The sequence below is a fragment of the Phyllostomus discolor genome, chromosome 9, assembly GCF_004126475.2.
Source record: "Phyllostomus discolor isolate MPI-MPIP mPhyDis1 chromosome 9, mPhyDis1.pri.v3, whole genome shotgun sequence".
Lineage (NCBI taxonomy): Eukaryota > Metazoa > Chordata > Mammalia > Chiroptera > Phyllostomidae > Phyllostomus > Phyllostomus discolor.
Window position 1 is genome coordinate 97,578,123 of NC_040911.2, and position 12,096 is coordinate 97,590,218.

Here is a 12,096-nt window from a genome sequence, read left to right on the forward strand (position 1 = left end):
AAGACCGTTTTTGATGGTACTACTTTCCACTGCCACGCTTCCTGCCTGGAATTAGGGGCCGGCGCGGTGGTAAGGAGAACCTGAAGGGGGCAGTGTCTCCCTGGGGCTCGGGCTGGCCCCACTGCCCCTCCCGGCAGGCAGGCAGGCGAGTCCTCACCCCTGAAGCAGAGGGGGAGAGACTCACACAGGTGGGCTGACAAGATGCCTGCCGCCAGGTGGACACCTTACCTGCTCAGGCTTTAGACGTGAACCCAGGATGCTCTCCTGCCTTCGTTCTTCTAGTTATGCCCTGGCTTTCCCCGGTGTCAGCTGAGTGTCCCATATGGGGCCTTGCTGGGCGTTATGCATACAGAATTAATGACAATGATGCTAGTTCTTCTAAAGTTTATTTTTAGAGAGATGGGAAGGGAGGGAGAGGAACATCAATGTCTAAGAGAAACATCTACCAGTTGCCTCTCTCAGGCCCCCAACCCAGGCGCGTGCCCTGAGTGGGAATCCAACCAGCAACCTTTCAGTTCGCAGCACGATGCTCAACCCTCAGCCACGCCAGCCAGGGCGACGCTAATCTTTCTAACCCCTTGTTCTGGCACAGTGCCTACCCTCAAATAAATTTGATGTAATCCTCCCTCCTTCAACTCCTGAAAGGTGACCAAAGCCAGGCACTGAGGAAAAGCCGGCTTCCTGCACCCTCTTCCCCAGCCCTGCAGGGGGGGGCACTTGCGTCACTCCCATCACACAGATGAGGGAGTGGCAGCCGTCTGGTGAGTCATCTGCCCAAGCAAGTGATCTGCCCAAGCGTTACAAAGCAGAGGTGCCCCCCAAACTGATGGTCTCAGGCACAGCGCACAGTCCCCTCTCCCCAGCATTCACACTGCTAGCCGCGTGGCCTTGGACAAGTTACTTGTATCTCTATGTGCCTCAGTTTCCTCATCAGTGAAATGGAGTTCATAAAAGTGTCTTCCTCGTAGGGTTGTGGGAATCTGGTGAAACAACCCACGTGAAGCATTAGGACAGGGCCTGGCATAAAACATGTGCTTAATCCATGTGAGCTACTGATGGCACCACTGTTTTTTCTCATCCATTCCTGAGACTACCCAGTGTCCCCCGCCCGCCCACCCCCCACCCCCCCACCCCCCCCCCCCGCCCACCCCCCCACCCCCCCACCCCCCCCCGCCCAAACAGCTAGCAGCTGTTTGATGACTCAACAACGCTGTTAGATGCAGTGTTTCCCAAACTCTACCTGAAGACAGGAACTACCTGGGAGGCACTTGTTACAAAATACACCCTGAGGCCCCTCGGAAATTCTGGTTGGTAGTTGTAGGTAGAGCCTGGGAATCTGCAACTTTTAGGAGAGCCTCATCCTCAGGCTAGTTCAGGAAGTAAGGCAAGATGTGTTGCAATGAATGTACTGTAGCTGGGGTAGGGCAGCAACTTGGTTTAGAATCAGGTGGTCAAGCTCGGACTTTAAAGGTTGCAAGACTTTAGTTATTGATGCCTCTTCTGATTGTAAAATCCATCTAGAGGCCCCGGCCAGTGTGGCTCAGTTGGAGCGTTGTCCCAAAAGGTCCCAGGTTCGGCCCTGGCTGGCATAGCTCAGTGGATTGAGCGCGGGCTGGGAACCAAAGTGTCCCAGGTTCGATTCCCAGCCAGGGTACATTCCTGGGTTGCAGGCCATAACCCCCAGCAACTGCACATTGATGTCTCTCTCTCTCTCTCTCTATCTCCCTCCCTTCCCTTCCAAAAAATAAATAAATAAATAAAATCTTTAAAAAAAAAAAAAGGTCCCAGGTTCGATTCCCAGTCACGGTACATGCCTAGGATGTGGGTTCAGTCTCCAGCTGGGGTGCATTTGAGAGGCAACCCATCGATGTTTCCCATGTCAGTGTTTCCCCGCCCCTCTTTCTCCCTCCCTTCCCCTCTCTCTAAAAAGAAAGAAAATCTGAAAAGAAAAAAAAAAACAGGTAGGGCAGAAAAACATAAAGAAGAAACGACACCACTGCTCGTCATCCCACCCTTAAGACAACCCCATGGCCACTTCATCAATAGTGGAACCCTTCCGGGTCCTGGGTCATCACATTTTCGGTTGAAACTTAAAGTGGCCACGTGCTTGATTTCCTGCCTGTGACCTGTGTTTTTCACTCTGCAATTTGTCCATCAGCCTCTTGCAAGTCAATGTGGAGTTACTGTTAATGGCTGCGTGATGTTCCCGATGAGGGTGGACCGTTCTTGATTTATCAGTGGGCGTTTAGGTGGTTAAAGTTTGACCAGTACAGACAATGCTAGAGCATCCTTACAAGTGTATCTTTGCCCACTTATCTGCATATTTTTGCAGAGCTGCTGGGTCAAATGGAGAGTTTGAGAGACAAATAGGGAGGAACAGGCACAGGCAGGCAGAGTCGGGGACACAGAAAAGAGAGAGAAGGGGAGAGAGCACGGTGGAGCGTGGAGGGGGTGCCTGGGAGAGACCAGGGTCGCTGTTCTACAGAGCTGCTGAGGCAACCTGTCTGAGGCAGGTCCACAAACATCCAGGTGGAGATGTGACTAAGCGGCCTCAGGCACACACCCTGCAGATACAATTGGGGACGAGGTCAGAGTCCTTTGTGCAAGGGTTTCGTGGAACTATTGTTCCTGAAAAGCAAAAGATGAGAAGCAACCTGATGACCCCCTGGTGGGAGACAGTGCTGGAAGTGCTGAGAGGAGCCAGCCCCCGAGGGGGGGGCGGGCTGCCAGAGTCAGAAATAAAAATACAGGAGGCCCAGTTAGACTTGAATTTCTGAGAAAGAACAAGCCTGCCCCGTGCAGTCTACTTATACTGAAAGCTTATTGTTGTTTACCTGAAATTCTAATGTAATCGGGCATCTGTATTTTATCTGGCGTGTGTCTTAAAAGCATTCCTGTATTAAAGATACCAAAGCGACCACACATTTTTAAACTCCATTTGAACATTTCTGATCTTAAAACGTGGGGCAGCCCCTACAACTCTTCAGGGGCTCGAGACCGAGTCGGCGCTGGAGCCCCCGTCTCCCCGAAGGACGTGTGTGTCCCGGAACACTCATCTGCCCGCTGGGCTTGTTCACCATGGAGGCCACTGGCCGCTGCTGCCCGGAACACCCTCTCACTGTTCCCTCCCCTCCCCGGGCTGTCCTCAGCCTGGGGTCAGTGCGCAGCTGACCTCCCTGACTCACCGGGCCCCTCACCTGTGAGCTCCGGGGGAGTGGGGGCTGTCTGCTCCAGCACGTGGCCCGGCCTCCAGGCCAGTGGACTCCACCTCTTGTTCACTGTGACTTAAGCACACAGTAGCGCAGCTCTCCGGGCCTCGGTTTCCTCATCCGTACAGTGGGGCTGATAATCTGGCCTGCCACGCAGGGCTTGCTCAAAGGGGCCAATGGGACCGAGGTGGGAAAGGGAGAGGAGAGCAGCATCTCTAGGTGAGACGCTCTAGGAACATCTGGGGAGGGGAAGGGTGTTGGGGGCAGAAGGAACAGCAAGGACAAAGGCAGTGTATGGAGGCAGAAAGGCCCGTGAGGCTGGATTTGAGGAGCAAGGGTGAGAGTGGGGGCGATCAACCCCAGGATTTCATTTTGTGCTCGAAGCAGCTGACTTTGACCTAAGGAAACAGTTGGCTGCCGCTTGCTTGCCCTTGGCTCCGAGGACACTCGGTGGGACTCGGAGGTCTAGAGGCACCCCAGGTGGGTGGGGGGGTGTGGGACAGAGGAGGCCTTGGGGGCTTTTCCTGGACACGGGCCCAGCGTTCTGCCAGGAAGGCAGAGATAGCAGGGAGCTATCAGCCCGTCCGGGGCGAGGCTGCCAAGGCCCAGTGAGTGTGCGAGATAGTCCGAGAGATAGTGTGGCGAGTCCCTGGCGGCAGGTGCCAGGAGATTCATCCTCGGGGGAAGAGACACTCCGCACCTTCGGGCCATCCCAACGACCGGTCTCAGCCCTGGAGTGCCGGGGTGGCCCCCCTAAGAGGGACGCCGCACCAGCAGGTGCAGAGAGCTGGTTTAGGCCCACCCCCTTTAGCCCACGCACGTCCACCTGCAGGCCCCGGACAGCTTCCTTTTAGCCACCTCGTTCTGGTTGCCCAGGATGGTCCCCAAACTCCCTCAGATCTGGGCGAGCCAGGACAGTTGGTCACCCACCTTATTACCCCATTGGCCAGATGAACAAACCGAGTCTCAGAGGCCATGGGCGTCTGCCCCGGTGTTGTGGCGGCTTTCTCATGAAAAAGTATGTCATCTGATGTGGTGACACAGGTATCTGAAATTTAAAAAATCATACCCTTCAAAAAAGGTTTGGAGAAAAAGAAGTTTCCTTCCCACTTCTGTCTGCCGCTTCCTCAGAAGGAACCACACTCTTCAGTCTCCTTTCACAGACAGTCTGGGCCTGTGCGGGGGATATTATCTTATCTATTTGCTTCCACACAAAAGGCAGCCTATTAAGTATTCTGCTCACTTGATTTATTTTTTTTACTTAAGAAGTCCATCGGTTTGATCATCCATTCAGCTAAGTTTATTGAGCACCTACTACACACCAGGCCCGTTTCTGGGTGCCTGGGTCACAGCATTGAACAAGACGGATTACAGTTCCTACCCAGGTGGGACCATCTAGAGCAGAGAGGGGATATTTTGGTTTTGTGGGCCTCAATGGGTATTTATATAAAACAAATCTCCACATTTTTCTTTATTGACAACATTCAAAATAAAATAGTATTTAAATATTTTTTTTGGTAGTACAGGTCTATGAATGAGAATGGGATTCTCTTTTGAAGACTGACATTTTGCTGTGATTAGGTTTCCACACTAGTGTGCCCTCCCCTCACATCGACTGCAAATATTAATCTGTAAAAGCCGTTCTTGGCTCAAGAGCCACACCAAAGCCCTCAGGCAGGTTCGGCCGTGGGGGGCGCGGGCTGCAGTTTGCAGAGCCCTGCTCTAAAGGGCAATCGGCAAAGTAAGTAAAACGCACACTGTGTCAAACTGGGGTGTGTGTTGCGGAGAGAAATTAAACGGAGGAGGGATGGGGAGTGAGCTGTGGAACCCGGAGGCGGGGGCAAGAGCATTCAGGAAAGGAAACACAGATGCAAAGTCGCTGAGGCCGGAGCAGGTTGGGTGGGGTCCATTGTAGGGCCTCGGTGGGGGCTGGGTAAGCTCCGAGCGACCACGAGGGGCCACGAGGGGCCAGATCCCGCGGGCGCCTGGTGGCGTCACTGAAGACAGGCCTTTCCTGTGGGAGGTGGGAACCACAGACAGGCTCCAACACTTGAACGGCCGCAAGATATCCCCCTGATTGGACTACCCACTTCAATTTAAAAGTCCTCTCTGATGGACAACTTTGCTACACTGTGAATGAGGTTAACACTTGCAAATAATAATTTAAAAAAAATGTAAAACCTGGGAAAGGGCACGTCGTAAATGTCCCTCCCACTCTTGCCCCCCGGCCACCAGATCCACTCCTCGGAGACAACTAGTTTTCAGGTTTCCCTCCTCCAAAGGTGTATCTGTCTCTGAGAAGTATCCACATCCACCTCCCTCTTCCTATGCAACTGGGATCACATTGTGCTTGCTGTTTTGCACCTTGCTCTTTACCACTTGATGCCTTGACAAGATTCCACAGCCACTGAATATATAAAGCTTTCTCCTTTGGGACAGGTGGGCAATATGACTGCACCGTAATGTATTAACTAGTGCCCCGCGTGGTTCTTGCCTCGAGGGCAAGAACCCCGTACAATGCAGATGCTCAGCAAATGTGAATGAAAGGGCTTGTACCCCTTTTGTTGGAGCCCCCAGCTCTGGACCACGCCCAACAGACCAGAACCCAGAAAATTCCCCTGATAACATTTGTCTGCGGGGAAGGTGACTGATTGCTTCACAGGGGGCCTGTGGGGTCAGGCCCAAGGCTGAATCACTCTTTGTTTTCAGGCAAGTGTGAGACACTCAAAGGGGTTTTGTGTTTTAAATCAAGGATAAAGGTGGAGGTTGAACATTGACTCATTCCTTGAACTTTCCATAGGCACTGCATTCTCCCCAGTCGGGATTAACTCTCTGGTTCTGATCCGCTCACTCCACGATTCATGATCTGATCACTGGGGCCAGGCAAAGATCTCTTGGCAATTAAGAATTTCATCAACTTGGTGACCACAGGGTAGTTTAGAATGTGGAGAAACAGAAATGGCTTTGGAGTACCTTTGAAAACGAACAAACAAACAAACAAAAAATGCTCCACCCCACTCAAGTGAAATGCAAATTGTAACTCTGAAACCTCACTTTCCCTCTCAGATAGGCAAAGATAAAACGAACAATACCCTACCCCCGCCAAGTTTCTTAAAGGGTCCCTCACCTCTCAGCTGATGAAGTGTAACTTAGCTTCACCTTTTGGAAGGACATTTGGACAAGTCTATCAGCATTCCATGTAACGTACCTTTGAGCCAGAGTACAAAGATATACGATATGTACAAGATCTTTCATTGAAATTGCCACCGTGCTCGTAGCAGCCAAAAATTGCCATCTACCCTAAATGCCCATCACCTTGTTAGGTAAATTGTGTGACTATGGTGTAATCCGTACAATGAAAGTCTGCTGTCCTGCAAAAGATAGCCGTGTGTGTACTGATAAGGCACGATTTTTCGAGACACTGAATATTGTTACTTGAGAGGAAAAAGCAAGGTGTAGGCTGGCGTGAAGGGTCCCGCATGTGTTACGTAGGGAAGGGATTTGCCTACTAAATACAGGTACTATGTATCTCCTTGTTTCCATCAAGACCATCTCTGAAAGGTCATACAACACGGGTAAAAATAGTTGCCTTCGGGGAGGAACCTAGAGATCTGGATGAAGGGAGACTTTCTTTTTTTGGTTGATTGGTGGTAAATCTCATTTTTTTTTTTAAAGTTACTGTTTTCACTTTTGGGGAATGGACACCTGTGGAAGATGCAGGGCTGTAATTAAATGTATCTTCCTCCCAGAGGCCTTTCCTTGTCATATTAGATATTACCAAACTGCCCCCCAAGGCAGCTGTACCAGTTCCTACCCCTGTTGAGGACTGAGCACCCCCGCGCGACAGGCCCGAGACGGTCGCGGGGAGCGCCCCAGCCGGCAGAGGGCGCTGGGGAGGTAGGTTCGGCGCAGGCGGGTCCACAGCGGCCCAGCAGCGGAACCCTCTCTTTTCCGGGAGAATCTGATACCACCTTGCGGCCTCGCCTTCCCCTGCGGTCCTGGGGCCTCGCCCAAAGCCGCCTTCCACCTCCAATTCTCCTTCGCCAACGTGAAGGAGGGAGGAGGTGGGAACTGGTCAGGAGAAGGGACAGCGGGGCCATTGAATCAGAAGGGAGAGGACAGCCCAGGTCCAAGAAAGCCTCTCCCCACCCCCTTACACCCCCTCCAGGGCTCAGGTGCCTAAGGGAAAGGGAAGGGCGGGCCGGCCATGGTGTTTCTGAGCACGAGGGGCCGCTGGGCTCTTCACCCAGGCCGGCATCTCCGGGAAATGCGAGCCACCCACCTGTTCCAGTTGAGGGAACTGAGGCCTGGGGAGGCGAGGCCAGGTAACTCGCTCCGGGTGCCAGGAGGAGGTAGAGGCAGTGATCAACCGTTCACTAAGGACTGGATTGAGCCTCCGTCAAGCTCTTTGAAGAAACTGGAGAGGGTGATGGGATTTTAAAAAGTGCTGTTGGGGACGGCGGGGTTCTGCTTTGGCCAGGATGGGTGACCAGCACGGGCTCCATCGAGGAAGTGACTTAAATTTTGTAATTTGTTTAAAATACCATTTAAGCCCTGGCTGGCGTAGCTCAGTGGATTGAGCGCAGGCTGGGAACCAAAGTGTCCCAGGTTCGATTCCCAGCCAGGGTACATTCCTGGGTTGCAGGCCAGAACCCCCAGCAACCACACATTGATGTTTCTCTCTCTCTCTCCCTCTCTCTCTCTCTCTCTCTCTCCCTCCCTTCGCTCTCTAAAAATAAATAAATAAAAATCCTAAAAAAAAAAAAAAAAGAAGAAAGGTAAAAAAAAAGAAATGTTTAAAAAAATAAAATACCATTTATGCCAGAAGTATTCAATTGCCTACGTTCAGTTTAAAGGCTAATCATAAAGATCTTTTTGCGATTAAGAAACAGAACATGACCAAGAATCCAGAAGCCCCTCCTCCCGCAGCTAACCAATCTCTAGAATTTTGTAGTAAACATTTCCTGACATGTCTTGGTAGTTTTACCAGCTCCATACACATTCTCATACAATACAGGGTTTCGTCTGCCTGCCTTTGAACCTTATGTGAATCCAACGGACTGTATGCATTCATTCGCCTGTGACTCGACTAGTTTGCTTAACATTATGGTTTTTTTCTTTTAGCTTTGTTGAGGTATAATTGACAAATAAAATTATAACATTTAAAGTATACAATGTGATGGGTTTTCCTTTTATTTTTTCATTCCTCGGTGCTTTTTTAAAAAAGATTTTATTTATTTTTAGACAGAGGGGAAAGGAGGGAGGAAGAGAGGGGGAAAAACATCAATGTGTGGTTGCCTCTCGAGTGCCCCGCACCAGGGACCTGGCCTGCAACCCAGGCGTGTGCCCTGACTGGGAATCGAACCGGTGACTGTTTGATTCTCAGGCCTGTGCTCAATCCACTGAGCCACACCAGTCAGGGCTCTTTTTTCTTTTTATAAATGTATTTTTCTATTATAGTTGACACACATATACAATATTATGTTAGTTTCAGGTGTAAAACATAGTGTTTAGACACTTATATACTTTGCAAAGTGATCATCCCAATAACTCCAGTACCCATCTGAGCCTGTGCAAAGCTATTACAATATTATTGACGATATTCCCTATGCTGTACTATATTTTTTATTGACCATATTCCCTGTGATGTAAATCCCCATGACTGTTCTTGAAACTGGCTATTTGTACTTCTTAATCCCTTTTATCCTTCTTGCCCATCCCCCACCCCTTTCATCTGCAACCACCAATTCTTTGTTATGAGTTTCTGTTTTGTTTATTTTGCTTTTTAGATTTCATAAGTGAAATCATATGGTATTTGTCTTTTTCTGACTTACTTCACTTAGCATAACACCCTCTAGGTCTGTGCATGTTTCGAATGGCAAGATTTCATTCTTTTTTTATGGCTGAGTAATATTCCATTGTGTAAATGGACCACCTCTGCTTTATCCATTCGTCTGTCCACGGACACCTGGGTTGCTTCCATATCTTGGCTATTGTAAATAATGGTGCAGTGAACAGAAAGGGGTCGTGTATCTTTTCAAACTAGTGTTTTCAGTTTCTTCAGATACATACAAGAAATGGAATTGCTGAGTCATGTGATGGTTCTATTTTTAAATTTTTAAAATTTTCTTTGAGGAACCTCCCTACTGTTTTCCACAGTAGCTGCGCCAATTTACAACCCCACAGGCCATGCATCGGGGGCCCTTTCCTCCACATCCTTCCCACCCTTGTTTGTAAAATTACGCTTTTGAGGTTTATCCCTGTTGCTCCATGGGGTGGTAGGATTTATTTTCCAACTTATTGATTTTAGAAAGCCAGAGAGAAAGAAAAACATCAACACGTTGGTCCAACTACTCATGCATTCACCAGTCGACCCTTGTATGTGTCCTGACCGGGGATCAAACACAAAACCTTGACATGTCAGGACAATGCTCTAACCAGCTGAGCTGCCCAGCCAGGGCAGGTAGGTCATTGTTATTGCTATGTAGCATTCCATTATTGGATTGTATCACGATTTATTAGCCCATTCTACTGTTGACAAACATTCAGGTTGTTTCCAGTTTTTTGCTGGTACAAGGGTACAAGGAGTGTCTCTTGTCTTTTCTGGGTTGAGGGCTGGGCATCAGTTCTCGATTTCAGCTGCTTATTAGAATCCCCTGGGGAGCTTTTAAAAACTCGAATACCAGAGGCCCCCTCCCTATCAGATGGGTTAAATCAGGATGTCTGTGAGGGTGGGGCCTAGGGATATAGTTGGCTTGGGAGAATTCTGGGAAGTCACTTGCCCCTAGCTCATGCCAGAGTTCTCCAAAGTGGCCCTGCCCGTCGACACTCGCCCCAGCATGCAACAAGGCCTTGCTGTCCTCGCATCCTCATCAACACTTGCTATTGACCAAATTTTAACTTTCTGTCCCCTGATGGCTGTGAAATCGTATTTCACTGTGGTTTTCATTTGCATTCCTCTTCTTCCTAATGAGGCTGAGCAGTTGGTGATATTAGTGCTGAAATGGAGCCTGCAAGGGAGCCAGCCAGGTGAAGAGAGATGCAGGGAGCAGGGAGCAGGACAGGTGCCAAGGCCCTGTGCTGGCCTACGGCTGGGACCTGAGGAACAGAAAGAAGTGGGCGGGGGAATCACTGTGCACGGGGAGGGGAGGAGGGAGGGAGGGGCTCCAGACAAGGTCAGCGGAGGTGAGATCTGGTTGGAGGGCAGTAGGGAGGACTTGGGCTTCTACTGGGGTGAGACGGGAGCATGGAAGGGTCTGAGCAGAGGGACGTGGCCTTGCTAGCTCTGGCTTGCACGTGGAGGGAGAATCGTGATTGCAGCTACATAGACACAGGAGGGAAGTGTGCTCTTTGTAATGCCAGCGCATGACCTGTCTCCCCCACCCTGCCCTGGGCTCACCCACTACAACCAGGGTAAGGATGCTCATAGTGCTCACAGCTGTTTTACCCCCAGCACCTACCGGCCCAGACAAGGGTCCCTGCCTTCATTCTAGGTGGTGAGTGGAGGGACTTACAGGTTTCCATGGCCCTTGATTCACAGGTGGAGCCAAGTTAGACCCCCCACCCTTACCCCAGGCCTGGCATGGCCCCCCGTCTGGAGTCAGTGGGCTCACAGAAGAGCTAGGGGTGAGGGTCCACTATCCCTTCCCTGGGCGCACCCCCCATTGGATCAGTCAGTTCCAGCACCGCCCCCCCTCCCCGTGGAGCCCAGTGTTAGGTCCTTTAGACCAGGACTGATGGTCCCCAGACAGGTGAAAAGACCCCCCTACTACTTTCCACACTTCCCTACTACTTTCTCCCACCTGCCCAGAGTGATCTTTCTCGATGAGACTCCAACAGGTCCTCCAGAGCTGAAAATCCTTCCTTGGCGCCCCAGTGTCCTTGGGGCAAAGTCCAAACGCCTCTAGAGCTTGGAGGCCCAGCATACCTGACCCCACCTGGCCTGCCTACCCCACCCCCACCCCTGGGAACCGCTCTCAAGGGCTCTGCAGTAGTTACTGATTCTTACCTCGGGCCTGTCCCTTCAGTATTTCTGCATTTCTTCTGAGAAGTTGCCCTGCCCCCTGTCAGGTGACCTGCCTCTTCTCGACTGTCACAGCGCCCTGCGGCTTCCCCCTATCCCCCATCAAAGCGCACTTTCGTTTGCATTGTAATTGTCTGTTTACTTCGTCTGTCTCCCCTACCGGACGGTGAGCTAGCTGGCCTTCCGTAGAGACCTCGAGTGTATTGTCCAGGGCTGAGTCCACAGCTCCTAGACCAGTGCCTGGCCCACGGTGGGCGCTCAGTAAACACTTGCTAAGTGAAGGAACGAAGACATTTTGGTAGCTTTGCAAGAAAGCTGTGGTATCTCACACTGGAGAAGCCACGTGAGGATGCCCAGCTCCTCGCATTGCCCCCTCACCCCCCCCCCCCCCCCCCCGGGTACAGTGTTAGCTCCTCCTCTATCCCACGCTCTCTGCGAAGCGCCAGCCGGGCGGAGGAAAAATTCCGCCCCCTCCCAAAGCCTGAGGCGGAGGCGGTTTCGGAATGTCAGGTGCCCGGACCCTACCTCGTGCGCGCGGCACCAGGGGGCGCCAGAGGCAGCGACCGCGCGGCGCTGAGCTGGCCGGTGCGTGGGGTCCCTAAGGGGGTCCCGCCTGGCCTGGGGTTCCCGACGCCCGGCGCCCAGCCCCGCCCCTCCCCTCCCCAGCAGCTCACTGCCGAGCGGTCAGCACAGCGCCCACAGCCGGACGTTGGAGCGGCCCCCGCCCGGCTCCCAGCGCCACGCGGCGCCAGCCCCGCCAGCCCCTCGCGCACCTGCTTGGGGCGTGCCCTCGGGGAAGGCGCTCCTTGATTGGCTCAGAGGTGACAAAGGCCACGCCCTCTATGGCTGGCTACTTAAGGAGTT